Here is a 15342-nt window from a genome sequence, read left to right as displayed (position 1 = left end):
GAATCTTATAACTGTAGACGATGATTATATAGCCATCTGCCCCATGCTCTATTATGCCCAAAGTACCTTTTGACTATCCAACAGTAGTAGTCTGAGCAAAATTTGTAAATCTTAGAAGCTTCAGGTAGTCAAAGCACACTCCTAGACTTAAGCTGTTCATTAACATAGTTATTTAAAAAAAAATGCAGACATGCATTTTATACTCTTAAATGTTTCATATTAGTGGTACTCTTTAAATAATTTATCATGATCATTGTCAACTATTGGATAATGACGTTGTTTTTCGATGTCACCTCACTTGTTCTCCAACATGTCAATAGGATTGTCCTAACATATCCTATAGTCTTGTGTTGTAATAGTCCATGATTATTTCTCAAAGGGAATGTTTATATGAGTCATTGTCTTTCAACACATTTTCCAAAACTTTTGATCATTATACTCTGTATCAAATTTATAAAAGCACTTTTATCAAGAGAAATGAATTTTCCTTTTCATATATATATTTATATATTAAGATTGATTTATTTACTTTAGAGAGAGAGCATGGGCGGGAGATAGGGTCAGAGGGAGAAGGAAAGAGAATCTCAAGCAGACTCCGTGCTGAGCATGGAGCCCATCGTGGGGCTTGATCTTACTACCCTGAGATCAGGACCTGAGATGAAACCAGGAGTAAGGGGCTTAACTGACTGTGCTACCCAGGCGTCCCAATGAACTCTTTTTCAAATGCATGTTTCTTCTGTGTCAAGAAAGACCATTTCATTGTCTTGATTCTGTTGTCACTTGGTATATTTTAAATATAGATATTATTAAATTTTTTAAAATTTACTAGTTCAGAATACCTGGATACCATTTAGTAAATGAACAATTAGATGCTTTGAATTTTATCATAGAATCTAAGAGCATCCAACGGAATTTTCATACATTAACATATAATTTAAGTCCTATAACCTATTGTGATAAGTTCTAATTTTCTAGGACTAATTTTCAAGAAAATGAAGACTGCTGGAATATTCAAACTTGATGAAAATAATTTTGGAGTAGCATGAGGCATGAGGGATACTGACCATAGGTATTTTTGTGTGCTGAAAACAACATTCGTGTGCATTCACAAATCCAAAAGCAGTCTGTCCTCAGAGAATGGATGAAATTTGTCTAAGAAGTCTGGAAGGTTCATGGTTTTCAGCTGTGCAAACATTTCCAAACTCAACTGAATTTACATTAATCTCTTCATTTAAATAAGTGTTCTTGTGTTATTTCTAGGCCACCTTCGACAGTGCCAGTTGTGGCAAAATAAGACACGGTAGAATCAGAGTCTTTGGGCTTGTGGAGTGGCAGAGGGATTCAGTCCAACCACTTCCTTTTCCAGGTGAAGAATTGAAGTATGCATTATTTAAGTACTAAATACAGGGCAAATTCAATGGTTAATGGCTCAGCCAGGACTAAAATCAGTCCATTTGTTCTTCTTTCCACTTTGCTGTAACAATTGAGTTTCAAAAGCATAGTTAGACACCTTGGGGACTTTTAAAAAATATAACGTTTTAAAGGTAATAGAAAATATTCTGAAAAATATGGCTCATTATTTAGAAACATTCTGAAAAGACTGAAAAGCATAACTATAACACAACTTTTTATATGTGTGAGGATAGATGTTATGGGCTGAATTGTGTCCCTGCCGCCCCCCCCCCCCCAAATCATGTTGCAGTTCTAACCGCCAGTACCACAGAACATATCCTTTTTGGTGTAGCATCTTTACAGAGGTGATTAGATTAAAATGGGGTCATTAGGGTGGGCCCTAATCCAATATCACTGGCATCCTTATAAATTTGGACGTAGACATAGAAGAAAGACCATGTGAAGACACAAAGAGAAGATAGCTATCTGTCAGCCAAGGAGAGAGGCTTTAGATAACTGTAAAGTTAAAATAAAATTCTTGTAATTGTTTTCAACAAATGCCTTTGGGAAAAAGGCTTTTCCCACTGGGTAAGATCTGATTTAGGTCAAATACAGAGAAGCTTGAAGTGGGTCTTCTAGGAACCACAAAATAGGTCAGATCATGACATTTCTCTGGGAATGACAGTTTGAAGATGCTCCAGACCCATGCTGCTTTATTTAGAGGTGGTCTGTCTTCTGGTATTCACCACAAATGCAGGCTCTGGGTTTTCAACTAATGGAGGAAAGGAGTAGGGCAAATTCAGATCCCACAAGGATAACTGTTTTTACTGAAATCAGTTATTTTTCTTGAATAAACACTCCCCAGAATGCTTAAAGCTTTTGGTTAAGCCTTTGGTTTCCTGAGTTTTGAAAAAGTTGATTCTAACAATTTTGCCAGCTTTCTTGTCGGTTATGTAAGAGAGAATTTTTGGAGGTTCTCACTCCAATTTTCACTGATGTTACTCCATTTCATGAATTTTGTGTAACATGTATTTATGATTTATGATTTTTTAATGTAGCATGTTTCCTTGTTATTCCTCCATTTTCCTATGGGGGAGTTAGAAGTGTGCATATTTGGGGATTCTCTATATCTTCTTGGTACTGATTTTTAATTCATTCTCATTATGTTCAGGTAATATATTTAACTTCAGTCTGTATGTTTCATAAAATATTGTTTTAAATGTGCAGATAGAAATATTGACAAGATGTGCTTAATTAGAAAGCAAATAATTGACTTCATGTGAAGGGAGACAGGTAAGGTTTTTTGCAGCCTTTGACTAAGCCATGAAGGTGGGGTAGCTTCTATGCCAGATGGAAAACATGAGCCTGTAGGAGATGTTATGGGTTGCTGCACACGAGAATGGAAAGGACACCAAGTTTTAATTACCAAAAGCTTTATATTTTAAGGTAAAAATCTGAGTTTACTTGAATGCAGTAGGAAGCCACTAATAGGTTTCAAGCAAGAGTGAGAAATGATTAAATTTACTTTTTAGAAAACAAATTCTCATGTCATATGAAGGAAAAACTAGAATGGGAACAATTAAAGGTAGGGAGAGCTGTGAGTTCTGGCTCAAGCTGATGAAGGCCTATAAGAAGGCAATGACAGTAGGAACAAGGACGTTGAGAATTTGAGGTGTTTATGAGATATATTTGGGTAACCTTATTCAGTAGGTGTTTTAGGTAAGGGAGAGGAAAGTTTAGTAAACTTTTTGGATTGGGGACTAGATAAATTATTTTGCTTCTAATCACAATAGTTAATTAGGGAAAGAAGCAGGTTTTGCAGAGGAAAACACTTTATTTAGATTTGAGATGGTGAATTTACTTTGTACAAACTCATGTTTAGTCCAGTAGCAGCTTACCCAAGTCAGCAGTATGTTATTAGACCCCAAAGACCACTGTTAAACCATCTAAAACCAGCTAAAAGTGAATCTAATGGTGTTATTAATTTGATGAGAGATTCTTATTAATTAGCCAAAATATCTTACTGGAGAGATATCATATATATCAGTAATGATTTCATTATATATATATATATATGTATAATATATACATATTTTATATATATGTATAACAGCAACACTGAGAGAAAGTCTTATTAATTTATTGAACTTGTAAAACCCTGACATCTACTTTTAAATTGAGAGCTATTTTGGAATAACTGAAAGATTGATCAGTATATATGGAGTTTCTTAAGGAAAGCTAGCTTAAAAAAATAGTCTTATTCATAAGAGAGGCGATTCTTGAGCAAGTATTTTTCCTCGTTTGGGAATGGTCAGGGTGACCATTTGTTAGATAGTTTTACACATCAGTTCAGTTCAACAAACATTTGCTGAGCATCAACTATACACAAGACAGTGTAAGTTACCGTACAGCTTTGTCCTTGAACACTTATATTCTCAAAACCTTTTTGTATTTTCTAATTTCTTCCTTGAGTGTTCTGGCAGACTATATTCAGTTTCTGAGATGCCAGTAGGGCATGAGCTACTTGTGTCAGATATTGATTCACTTGCAAGGGCTGCCAGAACACAGATATCACACAGGTTATGTTTGGTACTTTGACAGGAAGGACAGTATAAATGGACTCATGGAGAGTTTATTGAGTGATTACACAGGGGATATTGAATATTTTAGAAAATCTGGGATTAGGGATCGCAGCTGTCTTTTTCTGCCGCAGTTAAGATTTTTAATACTTAATAAGAAACAACTTGGTGTGATAGCAAAAACAAATAGCTGGGACTCAAGAGATCCTGTCTCCAATTTAGTACTTGTGAGCTGTGATTCAATTTCAATAGAACTGTTTCCCCATTCTTTAAATGAAATGATTGAACTAGATATAAGTGGTTCTTCTGCATGTATACACAAAACTTTGCATATAATTTCAAGAAGTTCATAGAATCACCTAACCATGACCTACAGATTTGTGGGCCCAGTTACTCTGTGACCTCTTCGAGCCTTTCCAGCTCTGATATTTTCTGATTGTATGATATTTGTGCTCTTGAACTCGAGTGATGCTTTCTTTTGGTTCAGCAGCTATTGGCAGGAAGAGGCGGCACCTCTGGCTCTTTTAAGGTGGCTAATGAATAGTCAGCAGGCAAGCTGTGTTGATTTGTTCCATAACCTCATTAGATATCCCTCAGTATTTCTCAGCTCAGTCTCTGTACATACTGTCTCTACTACCTGAAATTTTCTCATTTGATATACTATAAAAATATTGGACACTGTTGAAGCACTAAATATGCCAAGGAGAAAATGTAACTTCCATTAGCACTTTGGCTTTCTCGGTGTTGACATTAGATGTTGATAACATTTGACTCATTTCTTGGCTATTTGCATCATCATAAAACTGTAAAGATTTATTTTTCCTTTGCCTAGATTGTGGAACAGAGAATTCTCTCTTAATGTTAAAGGTATATATTCATTGATGCCAGCTTATATTGTGTGTGTGCATTATGTGTGTGTGTGTATGTGTGTGTGTGTGAGCACATACATACGGGTGTGTATATATATCCCAACACATGTACATCTTAAAATTGGGTAAAGGAAAGGATTATTTGGCCATCTACATATTTAGTTGGGATCTGTACAATATTCAAGGTTGGAATTATTAATCTTTTAAATGTCCTCGTTAAAACAGTGTTAAATTCTAGTTTTCATCTCAGCTTATTCCTATCATTGACCTTGATGAGATCAGCTACAGTTCTGTTATTTTGATGGATACTGCAATAATAGAATAATTAAATTACATGGAATCCAAGTTGTGTTAGAATACTTCCATTACTATTCTTCTTTATCCTCATAAAGTTCCAATTCTTGTAGAACTCCTCAAGGGCTATAATACTGTAAAACGTTAACCATGAGTCTATTGGTAGTAAGATTTAGACTGAATATGTTCTTTAATGAATTAATTCACCCTAAGTAATCAAAATAACAAGACCAGCATACAGACGCATTCTCTGTCCTAGCCCCATTGTTTACCTGTTCTATTACTTGCTCATGAATAAAACACTGCATTATTTATTAAAGCTATTTATAAAAACCTATACTTTTAGATTCTTATCTAGAGTCTTTTCTTAACATTTTATCGTTTTGCCAAAATATTTTTAATATTTTGAAAGATGATATGCACACAGATAATACCTTTTAGAATCATTCCTTCTCTTTACTTTTAAAGGGGTGTATCATAAGCATATATTCACCAGGACTGGACAGACCTGGAACATGGGTCAATAGGTCCTAAAAGGAAGAGATTTTTCTTTGTAACTGAACATTTTATTTTATTTTTATCATGTTATTTTATTTTATTTTTTAAAGATTTTATTTATTTGATAGAGAGAGCATGAGCAGGGGGAGCTGCAGGCAGAGGGAGAGGGAGAAGCAGGCTCCCCACTGAACAGGGAGCCTGATGTGGGCTCCATCCCATATGACCTGAGCGGAAGGCAGATGCTTAACCGACTGAGCCATCCAGGTGCCCCTATCTTGTTATTTTAATGTTACTATTTATATGTAGTTTAGAAGTTTCTTCCTTTGGAAAGCTTTTCTTCCCCTAGCCTGCATTGTTTCTTGCCTGCAACTCGTTAGCTATGCCTCCTCCTTGGTCACAGTATGCTTTAAACACACCTCTGCATATCTTTATTATTGTACCTGCCACATCTTTTGAACATCAGCTTCAAAAATGCCTGTCTTCCCCATGAGACCATGACTTCCTTGATGGTGGGAACTCATTTTTATTTATCTTGTTATCTTATTACCTGGCACAGGCTGTAACATTAAGTAAGTACTTTTCGAATGAATAAATAATATTTCCATTCCTTGGTGATTGCTTGTGATGATTATGAAAATTAGAGAACTTTGACTAAAATAAATGACAATATATTGAATTCTAACATTTTTCAGTGCTAGAGTCTTTTATGTCAAAAAAAGATGAACCTGGCAAATAGTATCTTTGGGATGAAAATGAACATTACAAAGAAAAAAGATTTATTTATTTATTTGAGAGAGTGCGTGAGCAGGGGTAGGGGCAGAGAGAGAACCCCCAAGCAGACCCCTGCTTAGTGCGGAGCCTGACTTGGGGCTCAATCCTGGGACCCCAGGATCATGACCTGAGCTGAATCAAGAGTCAGCTGTCCAAAAGACTGAGTCACTCAGATGCCCGAAAATGAACATTTTCAATGTACATGTGTTTAGTGGTTCAAGTGAAAATCACTGAATCCTAACATTTTAGAGGCCTTCTTTCTTTTTTATCTTTTAGAGCTTTATTGAGGCATAATTGACATACAGTAAGGTATATATCAAGTATGAAGTTTGTAAAGTTTTGACATGTGAATATACCAGCAGAATCATCACTACATTATAGTGAACATATCCATTAGGCCCAAAAGTTTCCCCATGCCTGTTTGTAATTCCTCCCTCCCGCCCCTGCCCCGGCCTTTATTTCCTGGGAAAGAATTGATCTCCTTTCTGTTTTATATATTAGTTTTCATTTTCTATAATTTTATGTAAATAGGTCATGTGGTATGTGCTGTTTTTGCTTCTTTAAGCATAGTTTAAGGATTCATTTGTATTGTGTGTATTAATAGTTTATTTTCTTCTTTGGCGAGCAACATTCCTTTATATGAACGTGCTACAATTTATTTCCCTGTTGATAAACATTTGGGATCTTATAGTTTTTGGCTCTTATAAATAAAGCTGCTATGAACATTGATATACAAGAGTATATCTGGACTTATGCCTTCATTTCTCTTGGGGAAATATCTAGGAGTGGAATGGCTAGACTGTATGGTAGGTATATGTATAACTTTTTAAGAAACTGCCAAACCGTTTTCCAAAGTGATTGTGTCATTTACGTTCCAGTCATTAGTGCATGAGATTTTCAGGTCTTCCACTTTGTGTAGACAGGCTTTTTAATTTTAGCCATTTTGGTAGAAGTATAATGGTGTATCTTTGTGGATTGAATGTGCATTTCTCTTATGACTAATGATGTTAAGTATCTTTTCATTTGATTATTGCTTTCTATATATATTTATTGATGATGTGCTTGTCTTAATCTTTTGCCAAATTTTCGATTGTTTTTTTTGTTGAGTTGTGAGAGTTATTTACATGTTCTAGATACAAATTCTTTATCATATAGGTGACATGAAAATATATTTTCCTAGTCTGTGGCTTCTCTTTTCATTTACAGTGCCTTTTGAATAGAAGTTTTAAATTTTGATGAAATCCAATTTGTCATTTTGTTCTTTTACAGATTATGCTTTTGCAGTATCATACTAAGAAATCTTTGTCTACACCAAGCTTACAGAGGTTTTCTTTTATGCATTATTCTAAAAGTTAAAATTTTTTAGAATTTAGGTCTGTCATCCATTATGAGTAATTCTTATATATGGATTAAAGCATGGATCAACTGTCCTTTCTTTTTCTTTTGTTTGCATAATGATTTTCAGTTGTTCCAGCATCAGGTTTTTTTTTTTTTTATTTCAATGTTTTATTTAAATTCAAGTTAGTTAACATATATGGTAAATTGGTTTCAGGTTCAGAATTTAGTGATTCATCTCTTACATACAACACCCACTGTACATCACAACAATTCAGCATCAGTTGTTAAAAACTGAATTGCCTTTTTTCCTTTGTAAAAAATCAGTTGTCCATACATGTGTGTGTCTCTTTTGGAATATCTGTTTTGTTCCATTGATCTATTTGCCTATCTCTGTCTGAGCCAGCCCTACAACTTTGTTCTTTTTCGAAGTCGTTTTGCTTATTCTAGGCCCTTTGCATTTCTACATGATTTTTAGAATCAGCTTTCAATTTAATGCAAAAATCAGGATAGGATTTTGTTTGGGATATGTTGAATCATATCAGTTTGGGGAGAATTGACATCTTAACACTATTGTGTTTTCTGACCTATGGACAAGGTATGCCTCTCTGTTTACAGATATCTTCTTTAATTTCTGCAATATTTTAAGTTTTTATTTCACAAGTCATACTTTTTTGTCATATTTTTTTCTAAATATTTCATATTTTTATGTGTTTTAAGGTTTTTTTTCTAAATTTGAATTTCTGATTCATTTTTAGTTTATAGAAATACTGTTGATTTATATGTATTGTATGTTGATCTTGGATCTTACAACCTTGCTATTAAACTCATTTCTAGTATTTTTTTGTTGCTGCAGATTCCATTGGATTATCTATATAGATTATTATGTCCTATAAGATTATTTGCAAAGGCAGTGTTAGTTCTTCCTTTCCAAACTGAATGCTTTTTATTATTTTAAACTCCCCATCCCCCTCAACACACACACACACACACACACACACACACACACACACGCACACAGGTGCTCTTGCTAAAATCTTTAGAGTAATGTTGTATAAAAGTGGTGACAAACATCTTTATGTTTTTTGTGATCTTAGGAAGAAAATGTTCATTCTTTCACCATTAAGTATGCTGTTAAATGGAGGTTTTTTGGAAAATGCCAGAACTTCTCTTCTATTCCTAGTGTGCTAAGAATTTTTAGCATGAATGGATAAGGGATTTTGTCATGTGATTTTTCTGCATCCATTGAAATGATCATGTTTTTCTTTTTTCAGTCTGGAATATTGTGAATTATATTAATTACTGTTTAAATGTTAAGCCAACATTGGATTTCTGGAATAAATGAATAAACCCCATTTGATCATTATATATCGTTGGATTCTTTGGGCCTAAATTTTGTTTTAAATTTTTGCATTTATTTACCTGAGGCATATTGGCCTCAACTATCTTTTAGGGTAATGATAGCCTTATAGAGTGAGTTGGGACATAATCCTCCTCCTCACTTTTCTGGAAGATTTTGTTTTGGTGTTGAGATTATTTCTTCCTTAGGTATTTAGGAGACTTTTCTAATAAAGCTATCTGGGTCTGGATTTTTACTTGTGGGTAGGTGTTAGCTACAAATTTAATTTCTCTAAAAGTTACAGGGGTTTAAATGGCTATTATTTCTTCTTCTTCTTCTTCTTCTTCTTCTTCTTCTTCTTCTTCCTCTTCCTCTTCCTCTTCCTCTTCCTCTTCCTCTTCCTCTTCCCCTTGATCTTCCTCTTTTTTTAGAGAGGGCAAGATGGGGTTGGGGGTTGGGCAGAGGGAGAGAGAGAATTTTAAGCAGACTCCATGCCCAGCATGGAGCCTGACATGGGGCTTGATTTTACAATCCTGAGACCATTACCTGAGCTGAAGTCAAGAATTGGATGCTTAGGGGCGCCTGGGTGGCACAGCAGTTAAGCATCTGCCTTCGGCTCAGGGCGTGATCCTGGCGTTGTGGGATCGAGCCCCACATCAGGCTCCTCCGCTATGAGCCTGCTTCTTCCTCTCCCACTCCCCCTGCTTGTGTTCCCTCTCTCGCTAGCTGTCTCTCTGTCAAATAAATAAATAAAAAATCTTAAAAAAAAAAAAAAAAAAAGAATTGGATGCTTAACCAACTGAGCTAACCCCGGGGCCCGTAAACAGCTATTTCTTCTTGAATGAATTTTGACAGTTTGAGACTATTTTTTTTCTGTTTGATCTAAGTTGTAGGATTTATTGCCATAAAGTTTTTCATGATATTCTCTTAATTAATAACTGTAGCATTTGGAGTGATGCCGTGTCTCTGATGCTTGATAGTGAAAGTTTGTGTCTTCTCTCTTTTTTCCCCAGTCTGTTTTTTTTCTTGATTATTTCAAAGAATCAGCTTTTTTTTTTTTTTTTTTAAGATTTTATTTATTTGTTTAACAGAGAGATACAGAGCACAAGTACGCAGAGTGGCATGCAGAGGGAGAGGGAGAAGCAGGCTCTCCACTGAACAAGGAGCCTGATGTGGGGCTTGATCCCAGAACCCTGGGATCATGACCTGAACTGAAGGCAGCTGCTTAACTGACTGAGCCACCCAGGTGCCCCAAAGAATCAGTTTATGATTTCATTGAATTCTTCTGTTGTTTTCTATTTCATTGATTTCTACTGTATTCTTTATTCTTTCATTTCTTTTACTTAATTTAGTTTTAATTTCCTCTTTTTTAAGGAGTTATTACATTTTTAAATTAAAGATTATTACGATAGGACAGATATTTTGTAATCATGTTGAGTTTAATTAGTTAATTTGGTTTAGTTTTATATTACAGCTTAAGAAGAAAATTAGAGAAGCTTAAGAGAAAGTTACTTGTTTCACCTCTGGAGCAGTGTAGGAGATCTTAATGCATGCTCAGTGTTTTCCTCTCCATTTATTTTCCATACCATCTTGAAAGTAGCTGTTAACTGAAATGCTCTGATTTGCAAAGTATATATGCTGTTAATTTCAAGTTTATCATGCTTAAAGAGCATTGGTCTAAATTAATATTTATTATTTTTTGTTATAAAAATGTAATACTTTTAATTTATGTCAAATTTACATTCTGGCAATTCTTTTTTCTTTTCTTTTTTTTTTTTTTTTTTTTTTGAGTTTTTAATAAAGTTGTTTTCTAAAAATCCCTCCTACAAATGTCCTCTTTAAAAATGAAGAGAAACAAAGACAAAAACTTATCTTAATACAGTTGGTTTAAAATCAGCCAAATTCAGGTTTTAAGGATTTAAAGTCAACCAAAAGTTCTGCACTTAGTAGTAGCAGCTAATCTTGTCTTTTCCCAGAGATAGAGTCAGTGAAGACAGCTGTTGAGAGAGATGGATGAAGATTATAGGCCACTACATTGTAGAGCATATACTGATTCTCCCCTGAGTAAGGCACCTCTTTGGTAGCCATTTGCTAGGCAATGATAGCAAAAAAATAGATGTCAGCTCTGGGCATTATGGTCTCTCAGGAGCTCTGGGGTTGGATGGATGTATGTGCTGTCTAGATGGTAAGGAGTCTTGGAAGCACAGCAGATCTTCTAGCTTCTCGACGTAACCAGTCATCAATTTTGCAGGCATCTTGCTCATTAATCAAAATGTTTGCCAGCTTCAGGTCCAAGTGTACAATGCTTTATGAGTGAAGGAAAAGCAGGCCATTCACACAGCTAGGGAATACTTATTTCCCTAGGTGTATGAAAGTATACACTTTCCCAAATTTAGTTGTTCTCTGGCATAGGAGTGAGACCTCCTTTCTCCTCCTCAGGACAGCTGATAGCACCATATGTGACTTGGTGTCAAGTGACATTGCCACCAAACTCCATGATTATGGTGTAAATACCATTAACACCCTCAGGTCTGTGTTTGCTGGCAGTCACAATCCTTATGATATTGTCATGACAGAGCCTTGCTGTGTGTGGCTCAGCCCAGAAATTCCACTGGGATGCCAGTGAGTTTGTTTTTAAACATTTTTTTTGATATGTATAGGCAGAAGAGTCTAGGAAACAGACTGAGAAAAACTGGTTAGAGAGGTAAGTGGAGAAAGAAGGGATAATGTTATTCTAAAACCAGGAGAGAGCTGTTGAAGAGGTGGGACTGACCAGGAGCATTACATACCGTAGGGAGGTCAAGTAAGAGAATGAAAACCTGACTTTTAAATTTAGAAACTTAGAAGTCATTTAAATGATCTTAGCAAGAATAATTTCAATAGTGTGGTTGAAGTAGCAGCAAATTGTAAAAGGTTGGGGGATGCAAAAGGGGATGTGGGGACAGGAAGCATAAGCAACTCTTACAGGAAGGGTACTTAGGAAGGGAAGAAGTAAGCATAAGTCAAAGGTAGGATTTTTATTATGGTGGGAGAAATGTGAACATATTTATAGGGTGATGAAAGAAGGATCCAGTTGAGAGGAAGTTGATGATACGTGAAAGAAAAGATCATTGAGAAGATGAAGACCTTGAGTGATTGAGAGCAAATAGGATTTAAAGAACAGATAGAGGGACAAGCCTAAGGTGGAAGTTTCTTCCTTTGGGGCATTAGGAAAAGATGGCACAGTTATAGATAAATATATCTCTGGGGAAAGGAGAGTGAGAAAGATTCTTCTTGATGGAACTGTGAGGAACTATCTGCTGAAGGAGAAGAGGTTAGGGATAGGATATGATGCCTGGAGAGTATAATGGACATTAGGGACTATCACTGAAGGCAGTGGGAAAGGTGGCCTAACCAAAGGGTAGCTCAGTGGCCCGGGGAGCTCAGCTGAGGTGAGAGGCAGTGTATTTTTAGCATGATGTTCTACATTAGTCTTCAGGAATCTGGGCACAGGAGCATAGGGGGCAAATGATAGGTCTGAGAAAGGTCTTCAGTTAACAGGGCTGGAGCAGAGGGAATGGATTCTGACAAGAATTTTGTTGAAATGATGTGCCATAAAGTCTAGGTTGGATCATAAGGAATTTAGACAGGGACATGGCAGGGCTGGGGGTGTGTGTGGGGGTGATGACCTGCAAGAAAGTAGAGGTGGTCAGAGCATAAGAAACTTCAGTGAGTTTCAGGATCAAATGTATCAGAAGGAATGGAGTGAGATTTTTGGAATGATGAGGGCTGTAATCGGGGGAATTTAAGCTGTTTCTGATGATGGTGGCCCAGGATGTGACCCTGGGAATGGGGTGGCTGAAGAGGATTAAAGGTACAGGCTGCTGGAGATAAGCTCAGAGTTGAGATGTCTCACAAATATTTAGAGGTGTAACTTAAGAAACTAAAATTATGATAGACATTGGGGAGGATATGTGTTGTGGTAAGCACTGTGCGTTGTGTAAGACTGATGAAACAAATAATATATGTTAATAATAAAAGTAAAAAAATGCAAAATAAATAAATAAATAAAACCTTGTTAAAAAAAAAAAACTAAAATTACTTTTTAAATGATTTTTTTATTTATCCGGACCCATGGGGGTTTGTTTCTTCCCACAACTCAGTGAAAGTGTTGGTGGGATTACTTTGGTGAATTATCTCTTGATTATTTTCCTGCTATCCTGACTACTGAGGTACTTCTCCTTCTTGAAATGCCATTGTATATATTTAGTAAATGTATTATTATAACTTATTAAAAAGTGATATAGTAGGGGCTCCTGGGTGGCTCAATTGGTTAAGCGTCTGCCTTAGGCTCAGGTCATGATCCCAGGGTCCTGGGATCAAGCACCACATCAGGCTCCCTGCTTCTCCTTCTCCTTCTGCCCTTTTCCTCCTGCTTATGCTTTCTCTCTCTCTCTCTGTCAAATAAACAAATAAAATCATAAAAAAAAAAATTCACTGCTAAAAAAAAGCTGATACAGCATTTTTGATACACATTATTTGTGGTCATTAAATTATCCCAAATATTTTTTCTTAGCTCCATTTTTCATTAGTAAATCATTTTCATGCCTATTATTAGCTATTGCTATGTATATATATATATATACATATAGTATACATATAGTATATAGTATATAGTATATAGTATATAGTATATATATATATATATATATATATACATATAGTATATTTTACCATTTTGAATGAGGGAACCTGTTAATTGGGGAGAATAATTTTTCCAAAGTCTCAATGACATGTTACGCTTTTCCAAGTGTTGTGCACAAGTCTGAGGCACTCAGACTTAATATAAAGAAAAAATAATTTTGGTATTTTTCGTATGTTCAGAAAACTTTGACAGTGCATGAGGGGTGAAATTTTCCCTTTCAAAAGCAAGGGAAATTAAAGGAAAATGAATGCCTAAGCGGTTATGACAGGAAAGTTTTTTGAGCTTTAATCACCCCTTTCTATGCCATTTAATTCTGGTGCTACTTAAATTTAAGCACTCTTATCCAGTTTCACAAATCTTCATTGCTGTTGTTACATTCAGAGGCAGAGTGCTTTGACTTAGTTCCATTAATACAGTCATTTTAGCATTGAGCATGTCTGCATTATGAAGTGAAGGGTGCATATGATAGCTACACTCAAAAGAGAAGACTGAAGTCCAGAGAAATCTTTGGCCTTGGCTGAGATTTCCTAACTTTATTTCTGTTTATTTCTGTTAATGATTTCTGGCATAGTCTCATGAATAAAACAAGCACCTGGATGCTTTTCTTAAAAAAAAAAGTGGGGGACAGGATATAAGGAAGTATTTAACATGCCTAATCCATCCGATTTCTGAAAGTTGAAGATAAAAGTTATAGGGCGGTGAGGACATGTAGGGCATGAGGCAGTGACTCCTACCCCTCAGGTGGCGTGTCTCAGTACTATAACAGTGCCAAAGAGGTCTGCTGTGTTTCTGTGTCTACATAAGGATTTCCAGATGCTGTACATAGTCCTTGATATGTTTTTCTTAAGAAAATCTAACCATAACTTAACTATTTATATTTTTCTTTCTGTTACCTCAATGATAAAAACAAAACAGAAGTTGGTTACCAAAATCAACATTTATCTTAAGGGATAGGTAATACTTATTTTTGATTTGGTTCAGTTTACCTTATTGATAAAAAATGTAATTGTCCAAACTACTTTTGCTTCAAAAATGCCTTTTTGGAATTTTAATTTAATAATTAGATTTCTTAAAACAAAAATGACTAAGATGTGTGCTTATTTCCCTTAATACTAGAAATGCTATTTTAAAAAGAATTTGCTTTTGAACAAACGAAACTATCTTGAAGTGGTGAACATTTATGGATTGTCTTGTAATACAGGAACAACAAAATGAATTGCCTTTAAAAATTTAATAATTTTACAAGAATAAAAAGATTTCCATGTTTTGACTCAGCATTTCCCTTTTATTATTAGAATATAAAGTACTCTTCTTATAGTAGGTCTTCTAATAAAGTATATACCGTCTATGTTTCCTATTACTGCTAGGATGAGTGACTGTATGCTATTTAGTCTTTCAATTTTCAATATTTTCTGTGGAAGAGTCAAATCAGCAATTTTCAAAATATAAATGACGAATCTTGGCATTATTTTTCAGAGATAGGAAATTTTAGTGGTAGGGTTCCCTGTAACTTCTGCACCAAATGCTGCTACCTTATTGCATAGCAAATCTGGGCATTCTTTTTAAGTGTTACTGGCTTTT

The 15342-nt window shown here is 35.3% G+C and overlaps 1 pseudogene; it reads right to left on the bottom strand.

The window, feature by feature from the left end:
- Window positions 1-11024: 11024 nt before the first annotated feature.
- Window positions 11025-15342, bottom strand: part of LOC103676202 — a 38834-nt pseudogene continuing 34516 nt past the window's right edge.

Source organism: Ursus maritimus, unplaced genomic scaffold, assembly GCF_017311325.1.
Source record: "Ursus maritimus isolate PB19 unplaced genomic scaffold, ASM1731132v1 scaffold_4, whole genome shotgun sequence".
In the NCBI taxonomy this organism is placed as follows: domain Eukaryota; kingdom Metazoa; phylum Chordata; class Mammalia; order Carnivora; family Ursidae; genus Ursus; species Ursus maritimus.
The sequence above is the reverse complement of the archived record's forward strand: the minus strand, read 5'-3'. Positions and strand labels throughout refer to the sequence as shown.